The 15563-nt window shown below is 50.8% G+C and overlaps 1 protein-coding gene and 1 long non-coding RNA gene across 7 annotated transcripts in view; one reads left to right on the forward strand and one right to left on the reverse strand.

Annotated features, from left to right (window-relative positions):
- LOC119978634 overlaps positions 1-15563 on the reverse strand; it is a 78716-nt gene that overhangs the window by 49175 nt on the left and 13978 nt on the right. The window contains exon 2 of the long non-coding RNA XR_005463514.1: positions 7335-7395. This is a non-coding gene — a long non-coding RNA (uncharacterized LOC119978634). The remainder of the gene's footprint in view (positions 1-7334; positions 7396-15563) is intronic.
- rgs11 (regulator of G protein signaling 11) overlaps positions 1-15563 on the forward strand; it is a 161050-nt gene that overhangs the window by 14439 nt on the left and 131048 nt on the right. The gene's annotated exons all lie outside the window — the stretch shown is intronic.

Below are 15563 nucleotides of genomic sequence, written 5' to 3' on the forward strand. Positions count from 1 at the left end.
ATTTAAGAAAAAGCTTCCCAGGTAAACTATTTGTGTGGTTTATGAAATCATGGCGGAGAAAGCATTGGACCAACATTCAATCATGAGGAGGAAGGAAATATATTTTTATCTTCCTCACTTTTCACAATTCTCTGTGGTCGTGACTTCAGTGGATAATAGAAGGAAGCTTTTTGGCTACTGTGTCTGTGCTGGAAGGATCCAAAATAAATCCCACTGCCTTGTGGACAGTTTTGTATCATCTGCTGCATCAAATGCTTATCAGTTCATTCTTTAAATAATGCACCCACAGTTCTTGTATTTTTTTAATACTGGATATTTATTTATTCAACCTCATTAGACCCACATGCAAGTAAAACACATAAACCTTACAAAGTGAATTGCATATTTTCAGTACACCATCTAAATAAACAATAGCTAAAGCCACCTCTTTCAACATAATTTAGGCAACATCCTCTCCCTTACAGATGCAAGGTATTCCCTTGCAGTTTGCTTTTCTATATCTTTTCCACTAGTTGATGGGCTATAGACTACACCAAGCAGTGTTTCTTTTATTTCTTCTTCTTCACACACACACAAACACACACACACGACAGCCTCTGTCTCAAGCACTATCATGTTTGCCAACCCGGAAGGAGGTTGAGGGGCGACCTGATAGATGTTTACAAAATTATGATGGGCATAGACAGAGTGGATAGTCAGAGACTTTTTCCCATGGCAGAGGGGTCAATTACTAGGGGGCATAGGTTTAAGGTGCGAGGGGCAAGGTTTAGAGGAGATGTACGAGGTAAGTTTTTTACACAGAGGGTAATGGAACTCGCTGCCGGAGGAGGCGGTGGAAGCAGGGACGATAGTGACGTTTAAGGGGCATCTCGACAAATACATGAATAGGATAGGAATGGAGGGATATGGGCCCCGGAAGTGCTGAAGATTTTAGTTTAGACGGGCAGCATGGTTGGCGCAGGCTTGGAGGGCCGAAGGGCCTGTTCCTGTGCTGTACTTTTCTTTGTTCTTTGTTCTTTTGTTCTCCTTCCTTTGCTCCCATCTTGCCTGATACCTGATACCTTACTGTTTGTTATTTGAGTGTTATCTGTCTCTCCCAAACCTCTTGTGCAGCTTCATTCTCCTTTCTCATGCTACATCCTGATTCCCATCCATTTGCCAACTTTGTCTGAACCCTCGCCAACAGGGCAAGTCACTAGGACTGTGGTCTCAGCTCTGTTGAGGTAGAATAGAATCCATCTGGTCTATATAGATCCCAAATCCCACAAAACTGGTCACAATTTATTGCCCATCCCTGATCGTCCTCAAGCAGGTTGTGCCGAGCTGCCTTCTTGACCTTCTACTGTCTATGTGGTGTGGTTACACCCGCAGTGCTGTTAGGGAGAGAAATGTGACCTGGCATAAGTGAAGGAATGATGCTGAAAGATGATGTGTGGTTTGGAGGAAAACTTGCAAATGGTAGAGTTTCCATGAATCTGCTGCCCTTGTCCTTCTAATGCTGTCACAGGTTTGGAAGAAGCTCTTGAAGGAATCCTAAGTCCCTCCCCCTTGCACCAACTGTTTATACCTGTTATCCTCCTATTTTTACGCTCACTAATGTATGACACTTGGAGTACCCAATTTCTAACTTTCAAGTTCTGCTTGTTAGTCTCCTTCCTAGCTCCCTCAAATCTGCCTAACTGATTGCTCCTTCTACTTATACTATTTTTACCGATATAGATGGTGACCCCCAGCTGTTCACCAGCATCTCCCACAAGTAAAGAGTCCTCACCCCTATGAGGTACAGGCTCTGGAGATTGTGGGGTTGACCGAGGATAGAATGGTCACCAACAGTGAGGTTGGGCTGCGCTGCAGAGGTGAGGATTCACTGGTCCTTCACCCAGATGACCTGTCTCCTGTGAGTTGTGCATGTCAGACAAAAGGCTGCTTCCCTCTCACTGACCACATGCCCTTTCTATAGCAGGATCTCCAACGGATGGTGCTGGCCTATTCTGGGTGCCCACCACCCCTCCCATACACCTCACCGCCTTCCAAGAGAACACCTCGGAGGAGAGTTCCAAGGGTGCCACCATCGATGTGTCATGGCTTTCATCCGCACCTTCCAGGAGCGCAGAGACACACACATCGGTGGGCGACAATAGTGGACACACTTCTGGGGAAAGATTTGGTGAGCACCACACAGTTGTTGATGCACTGTGGAGGCAGGAACATTCAAAGGAATCAGCAGTCGGAGGTCGGCTGGATCCCAGGACTCAGCTCGGTCCCAGCCAAATGTTGAGTCTTTGGACAAGGTTAACCGGAGCTGATGCAGATATTACAGACACAGAAAATGGCGCCAGAAATGTATGGCACCAATACCAACACTGCTAGGATGGTGACCACTGTGGAAAGCATGGAGCATGATGTCCATGCCATGGGTAGTGGTGCCCAAGGCATGCTTAGTCGGTGATGGCCATGGTTATGGGCCTTGACAGCATGTCCCAGCACTGAGGGATGTGTCCCAGACTCAGATGGCCATTGCCAGGGCACTGCAGAGCATGTCCCAGTCACTGAGGAACATCGCTGAGGGCATCGACAATATGGTGCAGACAATGGGGAGACGCCAGGAACGGCACTGCCGGATGATGCAGGGGCTTCGGAGCTCACACCAGCTGCTCCTCTGTCCCATGGAGACCCCAGGGCCCTATGGGAACCATTCGGAAGGAGGGAGCGGTTTAGGCCTACCCGGAGCCTCCCACAGGGAAACGATGGTGGTCTCCAGCTCTCCTGAGTGCCCCCATCCTTACCCTGGTATGTATCGAGGTCAGCGGATAGAATGAGAGAACAGGGTGGCACGGCGACACCAGGCCACCGGTCAGATAGCCGGAGCCCTCCAGCCACAGGCCCCCCGAGAGGATGCCTGCCAGGGCAATCAAAGGTCACATGGCACGAAGAGCAGTGGGCTGCCTCCACCTCTGACATGCATACTGGGGACACACCGAGATGTACTGACAGAGCATGAAAGCTTAAGGAGATTGAGGACCATTGCGTGTAACCATCGGTAACTAGGGACAATGACGGTTTCGAATGGTCACAATTAATATGTTCTACACCTTCTACCTGCAAAGCCCCTGTCATGTTATTCTGCATAGCGGGCTGACCTGCACCCCCAGCACCTGTTGCCCTCAGCCCCTCCCCCCCCCCCCTCCCCCTCCGCCCACGGCACAGTGGTCTTAGATCCGGAGTCCCCGATGAATACCATGTGCAGGTGATGGGTGTGAGCGTTCTGTCAGCAGAAAGACAGGAGTCAGACTATAGCAAAGACTGAGGAGCACCAGAGCTTAGCTCACAGAGGGTTACCACCACCCTCCTGCCTTGTCTGCTGACAGTGCCAACACAGGCCCATCACCCTGGTGTAATGTGATACAGAACCTGGGAGGGTGGAAGTCGGTGGTTGGGGGGGGGGGGGGGGGGGGGGGGGGTGACGCGGGGTGTTGGGTGAAGGGTGGGAATGGGGAGTGATCGGGGGGAGGGGAGAAGAAAGGAGAGGGGAGAGACAGTGGGAGGGGGGGATGAGATGAAGGGCAAAGCCCCATCCTATGAGAAGCAGACAAGGATAATGGCTTCCCTGGCCTTCCAGGCATGCTGGACTCAAGCCCAATTGGGATGACACGGAGTTTGTTAAAAAGACCATGGTGGAAAACCCTGACATAGACACACACCTACTGATCATGGGCGAGGGACTTTAACTGTGTATAGGACCCACTGGACAGATCAAACCCCAAAACAGGGAAAATGACAGGCATGGCGAGGGAAACGGGAACGTTCATGGAACAGATGGGCATGGACCGATGGAGGCTCATGCACCAAGGTAAGAGGGAATTCTCGTTCTTCTCAGCAGTACATAAGGTCTATTCCCGCATCGACTTCTTTGCACTGGGGAAATCTGTGCTTCCAGAAATAGTCAATGCGGAAGACTCCGCATCATAATCTCTGGCCATGCTTCACTTTACATGGAAATGAGGGAGGAGAAGGGCTGTGCCCAACGTCGACAAGGTTTTCTGCTAGGCCATAGGCAAGCATGTTACTAACAACCCGAACGGGAAGCACTGATGGCGGAGATTAGGGAAGAAATTGTAGCCTGCAAAGCACGTACGGATAGGGCACAGAGGGCGGCAAGGCCACAGGAGATTCTCCAAGGCCCCGACTGTAGAGCTTCTGGTTGAGAGGAAGAAGTTACAAATGGACTTTAATCTGCTGTCCACTAGGAAGGCAGTGCATTAACTCCGCCAGGCACAGGGGGCCTTTTATGAACATGGAGAGAAGGCTGGTCACCTGTTGGCTCACCAGCTGAGGAAGCAGGCAGACACGAGGGAAAGTGAAGGGCAGCCGAGGTGGATTGGTAGCCCAACCAATAAGGCTCACCAAAGTTTTTGAGACCTTCTACCTAGGACTGTACACCTCCGATGGGGACTCGGCGATGAAAAGGTTCCTCAACGGATTGGACTTGCCAGTCATGGAGGAACGATAGGCGGGAGGTGCGGGAATCACCATTAGGACTAAGAGAGGTCACGTAGAGCGTTAACTCTATTCAGGCGGAGAAAGCGCCGGGACCCGACAGGTTCCTGGAGGACTACTCCAAAACATTTGCACCGGCTCTCGCCCCACATCTGCAGATGTTCATAGACGCGCTAGCAAGGGGAACCTTGCCTCCTATGGTAACATAGGCCACCACATCGCTGATACCAAAAAAAGTAAGACTCAATGGAATGTGGACCATACAGACCCATTTCGCTACTCAATTTGGACATGAAAATACTCGCAAAAGTCCTGTTCAAGAGACTGGAGGACTGCGTACCAGAGATGGTCGCAAAGGACCAGACAGGCTTTGTTAAGGGTTGACAGCAAACTGCAAACATCAGAAGGCTGCTGAATGTGATACTGACCCCACCCGTTGAGAGAACACCAGAGGTGATCGTCTCCCTGGACGCAGAGAAGGCCTTCGGCCGAGTCGAGTGGAAGTTCCTTATTGAGGTGCTGTGTGGCAAGGGCTCAGAGAGTTGTTCCTGTGCAGGAGGACTCCTCCATCCTCACCCATACCGTGTTTGGTTCCTTCACCCGTCCTCAGTCTCTTGGCTGCGGCTGCCCAGTGGTAGTATTGCAAATTCAGGAGGGCCCCCAAGGCGATGGTTCAGACCAACACCACCAGCTCTGAATACTCCAAGTTGCACAGAGGCACCAAGCAGGGATGCCGACTGACCCCTCTCCTGTTCGCCCTGGCGATTGCCCTGCGAAATGCAAAAGGCTGGAAGGGTATCCGAAGAGGAGGCAGAGAGCACAGAGTCTTACTCTCTGCAGATTATCTGCTCATCTACATCTCAGACCAGCAAAATGGCATGAACAAAATATGAAGCTTCTCGAAGAATTTGGAGCCTTCTCGTGCCACAAACTCAACCTGGGCAAAAGTGAAGTTTTCCAAGTGAACCCGAGAAGGGGAGGGGCAGAGCTGGAGGATCTCCCATTTAAAAGAGCCCAAAATAAATTCTGCTACCTGGGGATCCAAATAGCCCATGATTTGACATGGATCCACAAATGGAATCTGACCAGGATGAACATAATGCCCAGGTTACTCTTCCTGTTTAGATCCAAAACAATCTTCATCCCCAAGGCCTTTTTCCAAACAGTAGACAAAATTATTATGGTGTTTGTATGTGTGTTTTGGGGGGGGGGGGGGGGGGGGGGGGGATCTCTAAAACAACACTGCAAAGGAAAAGAAGAATGGGAAGCCGGGCCCTCCCAAATTTACAATACTGCCATTGGGCAGCCCGGCCGAGAGTGAGGGGATGGATGAAGGAACCAAACATGGAATGGGTGAGGATGGATGAGTCCTCCTGTGCAGGAACAACCCTCCGAGCCCTCTCCACGACAGCACTTCTATCCCCACTGGCAAAACAGTCAACCTGCCCAGTGGTAATAGCAACACTAAGAACCTGAGACCAGATGAGGCAGAACTCTGGTCTGACTGAGGTGTCCACCACGGCCCCCACCTGTGGCAACCACAGGTTTCCACCAGCCATGCTTGACGCCACTTCTAAGAGGTGGCGAAATGACCAGGGGGACACTAGTGGTGAGCGATTTCTACACAGGGGACAGACATGCAATCCCAGCGGAGCTGACGGAAAGACTGGAACTAGTGAGCGAAAAGGATCTCTGACATTAGCAAATCAAAAACTTTATCCGTGAGGAGACGACGAGATACCGTAGGGCCCTGAGAGACACAATGTTGGAGGAGCTACTGGACTCAGACAGTCTGGGAAAGGGGAACTCAGGGGACATATATGATGACTTTTAGAAAGGACGCGCTCCCACTGGACGGAACAAGGGAGAAATGGGAGAAAGAGTTAGAGATGGAAGTAGAGTAGAGACTCTGGAGCGAAGCACTGAACAGGGCCAACTCCACCTCCTCCTGTGGAAGACTAAGCCTCATGCAGTTCAAAGTGGTGGACAGAGCACCTAGGATAAGAGCCAGAAACTGCAGCAAAGTGGGGGGAGGGGGAGCGGGAGCGGGAAAATGTGGGGGTGTGGGGGGGAACTGCCGAAAAGGAACAATATGTCAATTGTTACAGTCCCATCCATTTCTTGTAGTGTAAAAATGCAAACTTTAATAAAAATGTTTTTTTTAAACTGAGTAACTTCTGAGGAGGTTAGTTCAGATCAGTGAGATCACAAGGAAACGCAATGGGGGCGATTCTCCGATATGGCGGCCAAGTGTTCGCGTCGTCATGAACGCCATCGTGTTTCACAACAGCGTGAACAGGGCCCGGGTTTGGTGAACGTATTGCGGTAACCATTCACCATACACGTAACTGTACCACGCTGTTGCCCATGAGGGCTCCACCTATGGACCATTATAAGGTATTACCTGTGATGTATCATCTTGGTGCCTTTGTGGGCTCAGCCCCTGGCTCCTCCCCTTGAGGGGAGGTAAGCACAGTAAGAAGTCTTACAACACCAGGTTTAAGTCCAACAGGTTTGTTTCAAACACGAGCTTTCGGAGCACTGCTCCTTCCTCAGGTGATTCTGCCTCAGGGGAACTTCTTACGCGCGCCGGCCCTGACCCAATATGGGGTCGGTGTTCATGGGCTGGCCGCGGCAGAATGTAGGGTAAATCTAAAGATATTGTCATAAATGTCGCTAACTGTATTTTAATTGACTTTTTCATTGTCTGTTTTACTGTTTAATATTTATTTATTTTGTTTAAAGTTTAAAAAAAACCAAATTTGACAATAGTGAAACACTATGGATGACTAAAGTGCTAAGATCAAAAGTAAAATTGAGGAAAAAGCAATACTTACGGAAGATGACCATGGCCACATACCACCCTACCTCAGTCTGCATGGATTGCATCTGAATATACTGAAATAAACAAGGGAAGAGATAGCATAACAGGGAATTTGGGACAGCTGGATTAACATTAGTGCTAGGAAAATAAAGATAATTAGATCTTTATTTAAAAACCATGAGGCGATTATGCACCCATGTTTACCATCAGCGAGAATGGCGATGTGGGTGCAAAATACCACAAGAGTCTGGAAACAAAATTCTTGTCGGTGAAATTTTTTTTCCTGATTTTTCCCCGCCCCCTCGTCGGTGATATAATGAGGTTCCCATCCAGAAAGGGCACAACCCTCATTTAAATACATTTTAATTAATCTGCATATCATTAAAGGGCTAACCTATCACATGATTCCCCTCACTGAATATTCAACCTCGCCGACATGACACAACAGCTTTATGAAGACGGGAAACAATCAAGGGGTTCCCGACAGGGGCATCAAGGTAAGTAAAGCATCCGATGGGAGAGGGGCATGCGCAGGGAACACCCTAGCGCTACCCTCTGGCACAGTACGAACCTGCCAGTCTGTGCCAGTGCCAAGGGTGGCCTTCTGAATGGTGCAATTGGGGGAGGTTCCTGTTATGTATGTTGAGGCAAGAGCGCCAAGGCCTTTGAAAGGGGAGACTTGGTGACAGAGGGAGCAGGCTGTGAAGGGGTGGCTTGGCATTGAAGGGTGGCTTGGCAGTGAGGGGGGGAAGCGCCGAAGATACTGCAGCAGTGGTTGTTTGTAAGGGGGGGGGGTTGAGAAACCCCAATACCTTTGTGGTGGAGGGTGCTGCTGGGGGAATTGCTTGGGCCTCATGATCTCACTTGCTTTGTCATTCACTTTTACATTTCTGCTAAGTGCTGCAGGTGACGATTTAAGTTCTTGCTGCATCCTTTGAAAAAAATCAAGAGGTTTGTTCTCGAACGCACCATGCTTAGTCTTCAAATGCCTTTGCAGATTTGAGGGTTTACCTTTCATTTGCCAGTACCTTCCTGCATTTAACACACATGGGCTTTGTATCCTGATTTGCACTGGCACAATTAATAAAGCCATACCTCAAGAAACTCTTTAAACTCCTTGGTTTCCGATTTCAGCTTCTTCTTCTTGGGCTGTTGATCAGAGACCCTAGACCTCACACCAGCACTACTTTATCCTGCTGTGGAGTCTCCTAAGAAGCTCTCTTCAACAGATTCAGTTGTGAGATCCTGGCATGTTTGTGTCTCTGGTCCACTCTTCCTTATTAAAAACTGATCCATCTTCAGTTCTTCGCACACTCCTGTTGCTTGCTTGCTGGCAGCTATCTCTCCTCCAGGATTTTGTGGAGTGCATGACATCAGCGTGCATGCCGGGTGCGTGACTTCTCTCTCACCACTTCTGATGCAAAGACCCTGCCATTTTTAAATGCTGGGACGGCAGGCTGATGTCAGGAGGAGACAGTACTGTGAAGCAACAATACTAACTGTGCTACCATGCCGCCCATCTTGTAAATGGTACTCACTCTTGCCACTGTGTGCCGGTGGTGGAGGAAGTGAATGTTTAAGGTAGCATATGGGGTGCCATTCAAGCGGGCTGCCTCATCCTGGTTGGTGTTGAGCTTCTTGAGTGTTGTTGGAGCTGCACTCATCCAGGTTAGTGAAGAGTATTCCGTCATACTCCTGCCTTGGGCCTTGTAGATGGTGGGTAGATTTTGAGGAGCGAGGAGATGAGTTATTTCGCATTAGAATACCCAGCCCCTAACCTCTTCTTGCAGCCTCATTATTTATGTTAAGTTTCTGGTCAATGGTGAACCCCAGAATATCGATGGTGGTGAATTGACAATGCCAATCCTATTGAAAGTCAAGGTGAAGTGATTAGACTTTCTATTCTTGGAGATGGTCATTGTCTAGCACAAGTGTTAGTTGCCACTTGGCATCCTAAACCGGGATGTTACCCGGATGTTTTTGCATGTGGGGGTGAACGACTGCATTCTTATGGTGGAAGGTTTAAGGAAGCCACCTTCTCCTTGGAAAATAAGTCTAAATAAGATAAAAGAGCAGAGGGATGTGAGGAACCTACTTATAAATCATTAAAAGTAGCAATGCAGGTTAGCAATACCATCAAAGGTGCAAACAGGAAGCTGGAATTCATTTCTAGAGAATAGAATGAAAAGGCAGAGAAGGTGCATGGAAATTTGGGTAGGGCACATTCAGAGTACTGCACAGTTCTGGTCTCAATAGTACAAGCAGGATACAGCGGCACTGAGGAGAGTGCAAAAAGGATTCAAAAGGAGGATGCCAGAATTGAAAGATTATGGGTGAGATTTTCCCGCCCTGCCATCGGCAGGCATCGTCATGGGCAGGATGGGAAAATTTGGAGAATGGCCAAAAGTCAATTAGAAAAGAGCAGGCTGGGGCATGACTTAATAGGTCTTCAAAATTCTGATGAGGTTTGATCGGGTGGATGTGGAGACGGTGTTTTCACTGGTGACTGAGGTCATAATTTCACCCCCAGACCAGAGGCAGGTGTCTCCTCCATTGAGCCTTGGTTTAATCGCACCATATGAACCCTGAAGAGATTTAGAAGTGGGCTGCTCAGAAATCTGGAAGCTGTATTAAAGGGGAACTCACCGGCAGGCACTTGTCTTGGGGCTCGTCACCATCCAATGTATTGTGTTTGAAAGTCAGTTACGGGTTTCCAGTTTGCTTCATTTGATTCATTCCCACTTACTGGCCTTCATTAAACATTCATCTACTTGCCATGGGTGATAAACTTTCTTCATTCCTTTGGATTAATGAACAGTTGGAGAAAGAGGAGGAGCAGCAGCCAGGCCAAGCTGCAGATTAACACTCATTGAAGGTGTCTGCCACTGCAGAAGGCCAACAGGCCAAGGGCCAGTTTCCTGGATATTTCTGAGGAGCAGAGCAGCATGAGGCTGAGATTCACCAAGGCAAGCAGTTGCTGATCTGAGGAACCACCGGCTCTTAAAGTTACCACTGTCCTTAACTTTTTCACCACAGGCTCCTTACAGGTTGCTGCGGAGCACAGCCAGACAATACAGATTACCCGTGGACTTCCGGTGGCGTCCATAGTGTGAGGGTCGCACGTTAGGTGGCCCCTGCTTGAAGTGGAATTGTTTTGGGTCTTTTCTCCCATTCGGGAGGAGGCATTCAGGTGGAAAGTATTTAAGAATAAGGGGCGTAATTCTCTGACCCCCCCCGCCGGGTCGGAGAATCGGTGCGGCGCTGCGCGAATCACACCACGCCGCCCTGAAGCCGGGTCGCAATTCTCTGCCGTGTAGAGAATCGGCGCCGGCTGGTTGGCGCAGCACCAGTCGGGGTGTGCGCCGACTCTCTGGCCCCGGGCCGGCACGGGCTGACACATCGATTCTCCGGCCCAGATGGGCCGAGCGGCCGTCATCAAAAAGCTGAGTCCCGCCGATGCCGTTCTAACATCCTCTGAGCTGGCGGGACCTCGGCCTTGAAGAGTCCGGGGGCAGCTTGTGGGGGGGAGGGGTGGCCCGACCTGGGGGAGGGGGGGGCCTTCGTAGTGGCCTGGCCCGCGACCGGGGCCCACCGATCGGCGGGCCGGCCTCTGTGCCCCCGGCCTCTGTTCCTCCGCGCCAGCTCCTGTAGCCCTGCGCCATTTGGCGTCGGAGCCGCCACGGGGCAGAAGGCCACTGCGCATGCGCTAGTTGGTGCCGTCCCAACTGCGCATGTGCAGACCCTGCGGCGCCGAGTTCAGGCCGGAATCGGAGGCTGGGGCGGTGGAGGCCGTTCCAGCGTCATCCTAGCCCCCTGTGGGCCGCAGAATGGGGTCCCTGAACGGGCGCCGACGCCGGAGTAAAACACTCCCGTTTTTACTCCGACGTCGGCACTTAGCCGCCCGTTGGGAGAATCCCACCGAGGAATTCTCCTTCCATATGGCATGTCAGTCGGAGCAGTTGAGTACTCTGGTCTGTACTCATTGGAGTTGAGAAGGGTGGGGGGGATCTTATTGAAACTTCCAGGATACTGAGAGGCCAGGATAAAGAGGACAAGGAGAGGATGTTTCCAGGAGTAGGAAAAACTAGAACCAGAGAGCATAGCCTCAGACTGAAAGGATAATCCTTTAAAACAGAGATGAGGAGGAATTTCTTCAGCCAGAGGGTGGTGAATCCATGGAACTCTTTTCTGCAGAAGGCTGTGGAGGCCAAATTACTGAGTGTCTTTAAGACAGAGATAGATAGGTTCTTGATTAATGGGGGATCAGGGATTATGTGGAGAAGGCAGGAGAATTGGGATGAAATGAAAACCGCTTATTGTCACAACTAGGCTTCAAATGAAGTTACTGTGAAAAAAACCCCAGTCGCCACATTCCGGCACCTGTTCGGAGAGGCTGGTCCGGGAATTGAACCGTGCTGCTGGCCTGCCTTGGTCTGCTTTAAAAGCCAGTGATTTAGCCCAGTGTGCTAAACCAGAAACATATCAGCCTTGATTGAATGGCAGAGCAGACTTGGTGGGCCGGATCACCTAATTCTGCTCCTATGTGTTATGGTCTTATGATCTGGGGCCTATCAAATGGGGAGTGCAACAAGTAAGGGAAAACAATCTGACCAAGACATCTCTCGAACTGTGATAGAGGGGAGAATGGTGGAGAGCTCTGTGTTGTCGCTGCCCACAACAGGGAACAGTTGGTGGAGTTTCTGATGGCTAGGTTTGAGCAGCAGAGAAAGGAGGCCTTGAGGACCTGGCCAGGGTGGCTGGGCCAACCCCTAGAGAAAGTGGAGCAAAGGCTGGAGATGCAGCAAGCGTCGCTCCAGAAGGTTGAGGCGCCTGTGGCTGACCATGAGGATCGGTTGGCTTCGTTGGAGGCAGAAATCTTGCTGGTGGTGGAGGGCCAGAAGATGTTAAGAGAGAAGCTGGATAATTTGGAGAGCGCTGAAGGAGGCAAAATCTTTGGATTGTGGGTCTGCCTGTGGGGATCGAGGGAACGCAGACCACACAATATGCGACAAAGATGTTCGTGAAGTTGGTGGGGGAGGGTGTCTATGACCGATCTCCTGAGGCGGATCGAGTGTACAGGTCGCTGAGGAGGTAGCTGAAAGCAGGTGAGGCCACAGAGGGCGATCCTGGGCAGTTGCACTGTTACTTGGATATTTGAACAAAGAGAAGATTCTGCAATGGGCGAAGGAGACGAGAGAATGTACTTCGGAAAGACATGCAGTGCATATTTATCAGGACTTGGGAGCGGAGTTGGCCAAGCAACGGGCCAGGTTTAATAGGGTCAAAGCGGCTCTATTCAGGAAAGACGTGAAGTTCGGTGTGCTGTACCCTACTCGTTTATCGGTCACGTTCCGGAATCAGGAGTTTTATTTTGATAAAAGAGGAGGAGGCAAGTAAGTTTATGAGAGACCATGGACTAGGGGGCTTGTGAGAACAATGGACCTGTGAGGGAAAGGGTTGCGTTTATGCCGGGTTGTTTGTTTGCTATTGCTGTTTTTCCCACTGTTGGAATTTGAGGTCAGTATGTCTGTGGTGGTGGGGACGGGTGGTGGATGGGATGGGAACCAGGGAGGACAGGAGATTTTAACAGGTTGGCGGGGTGGAAGAACATTGTGGGAGGGGGAAGGTGGTTACTGCGGGTGGGGCCTACAATGCTCACAGGTAGGCTAGTTAATGGGAGAGATATGGGAGCTAGATGTGTTAAGGGAGGAAGGAGGGGTGATTGGGTGAAGGTGGTTTTCTTTGTCGATGGGGGAGGGTTAGGAAGGTAGGCGGTTTGGGATGGGGCAGGGTGAGGGTTGCTCATAGGTGGAGTTGATGTGGCGCATTTGGTTAAGGGGTGGCCATCTTGCAGTGGCCTGGTGTTGGGGGGGGGGGGAGGCAAAGGCCTTGAGGAGCCCATTAAAGGGGGGGATATGGCTGATCGGAGGGGACCCGACTGATCTTTTGGCATTTTCGGGGATTAAATGGGCCAGTTAAGAGGTTGAGTCTCTTTGCGTATTTGATGAGTTTGAAAGCGGACTTTGCTTTTCTCTAAGAGACTCATTTGAAGGTAGCGGATCAGATGAGGCTGAGGAAGGGCTGGGTGGGGCAGGCTTTCCACTCGGGGTTTCAACATAAAGACGAGCGGGGTGGCGGTGTTGGTGAACAAGAGCGTGGCCTTTACGGTGGGGAGCATAGTGGTGGACCCCGGGGGTAGGTTTGTGATGGTACGCGGGAGGCTAGAGGGGTGCTAGCGAAGATATATGTCCCAAATTGGGACGATGTAGAATTCGGATTTTGGCAAAGGTTCCGGACTTGGACACATACCGGCTATTTATGGCGGCGGCGGGGTGGGGGGGGGGGGGGGGGGGGGGGGGGGGGGGTGGGGGGGGGGGGGGGTGGGGGGGGGGGGGTGGGAGGGGGGGGGACGACTTTAATGCAGTATTGAATCCAAGGCTTGATCGGTCGTGACCTCAGTTTTTGAAGGTGTGGATGATGGAGAAGGGGTTGTGGGTTAATGGAGCAGATGGATGGGGTGGACCAGTGGAGGTTTGAGAGGCTGAGGGCAAAGGAATCTTTATTTTTTTTGCACGTCCATTGGGTGTACTCCTGGATTGATTTTTTTTTTTGTACTGGACAAAGGTTTGTCAGCAGCGCTGGTTGGGTCGGAGTATTTGGCTCTTGTGATGTCCGATCACATGCCGCACTGAGTAGATTTGTGGGTGAAAAGGCAAGGCTCCCAGCAGCCGCAGTGGAGATTAGAAGTGGGGTTGTAGGCAGACAAGGAGATCTGTGAACAGGTACGGTTGGCTGTCCGGGATTATGTGGAGCATAACAAGATGGGTGAGGACTCCACCACCACGTTATGGGAGGCGTTGAAAGTGCTGAATTAGGGGAGTTTATTTTGATTCGGGCACACAAGGAGAGGCTGGAGAGGTTAGAGGGGAAAAATTTTGGTGGAGGCCATCCAAAAGGTGGACCGGTAGTACTTGGCGGCACCAGATGTGCTGTTAAAGAGCTCCTGTTAGAGGAGAGGCGGAAGCTCCAAATGGGTTTGGGCGTTTCTGTAGACAGAAGGCAATGGGGCAGTTGCGCAGAGCCAGGAGGGTGATGTATGTGTTTGGGGAAAAGGCCAGCGGGATGCTGGCGAATCACTTGAGGCAGGCAGCGGCAAGGGAGATTGGACAGATGAGGGATAGTGACGGTGCAGTGGTTATGGAGCTGGGGGAGGGGGGGGGGTGGTGATGAATGGGGTATTTGAGGCTTTTTATTGACAGGTGTACAGCTCGGAGCCTCGGGTGGGGGATGAGAGTATGAGGCAGCCCTTGGACAGGCTGCAGTTCCTGATAGTGAAGGAGGGGAAGGTTGGGGGCGCCGATGGGGCTGAGGGAGGTAATGGAGTGTGTGGGGTCTACGCAGTTGGGGAAGGCCCCAGGCCCGAACAAGATCCTGGCAGAGTTTTATAAAAAGTTTGGTTCGGAATTGGGGCACCTTTAGTTGAGATGTACAATAAGTCGTTGGAGAAGGCGAGATAAGCCTGAGACAACGTGGGACAGTTCCGCCTTATCCAACGACTCAGATAAACTCCGAGACCATTTTATTGACCCTCCGAAAAAGGACTTGGGCACACAAATCGGAAGGTTCTGTAAAACAAATAAAAACTTCAGCAACATTGTTCTCTTTACCATCTGGACTCTTCCAGCTAATGATAACGGCAAAATGTCCCGCCTCATTCCCTCAAAATCCCAAATTCACCAAATTTAACTTGTGCAGTTGTGCCCAGCTGTGCGACACCTGCATCCCAAGACACCGAAAACTCCCCCCACCAGCCAAAATGGCAGCCTCCCCATACTCCTCCCCATACTCCTCCCCTGCCCTTTCACATTGATCGGAAACACCTCGCTCTTCCCCATGTTCAGCATATACCCCAAGAACGGACTAAACCTCCCCCAAGATCCCCATAATCCTATTGAAACACTCCACCGAGTTTGAAATGTACAATATGAGATCGTCCGTGTACAAAGAAACTCGGTGTTCACCAAACCCTCCTCCCTCACAATACCCCCCCTCCCAAGGCCCTGAGTGCCACAGCGAATGGCTCAATTGCTAGGACACAAAACGCAGGAACCACAGGTTTGTCCTGGCTAGGTTAGGTTCTAAGTTTAGGGAGTGGGGGTGGGTGGCAATAGAGTATTTCAGTGACCTGTAAATTGGGGGGAAGTTTGCGGAGTTGGAGGAATTGGAGGCGACGTATCAATTA

This window comes from Scyliorhinus canicula, chromosome 15, assembly GCF_902713615.1.
Source record: "Scyliorhinus canicula chromosome 15, sScyCan1.1, whole genome shotgun sequence".
Lineage (NCBI taxonomy): Eukaryota > Metazoa > Chordata > Chondrichthyes > Carcharhiniformes > Scyliorhinidae > Scyliorhinus > Scyliorhinus canicula.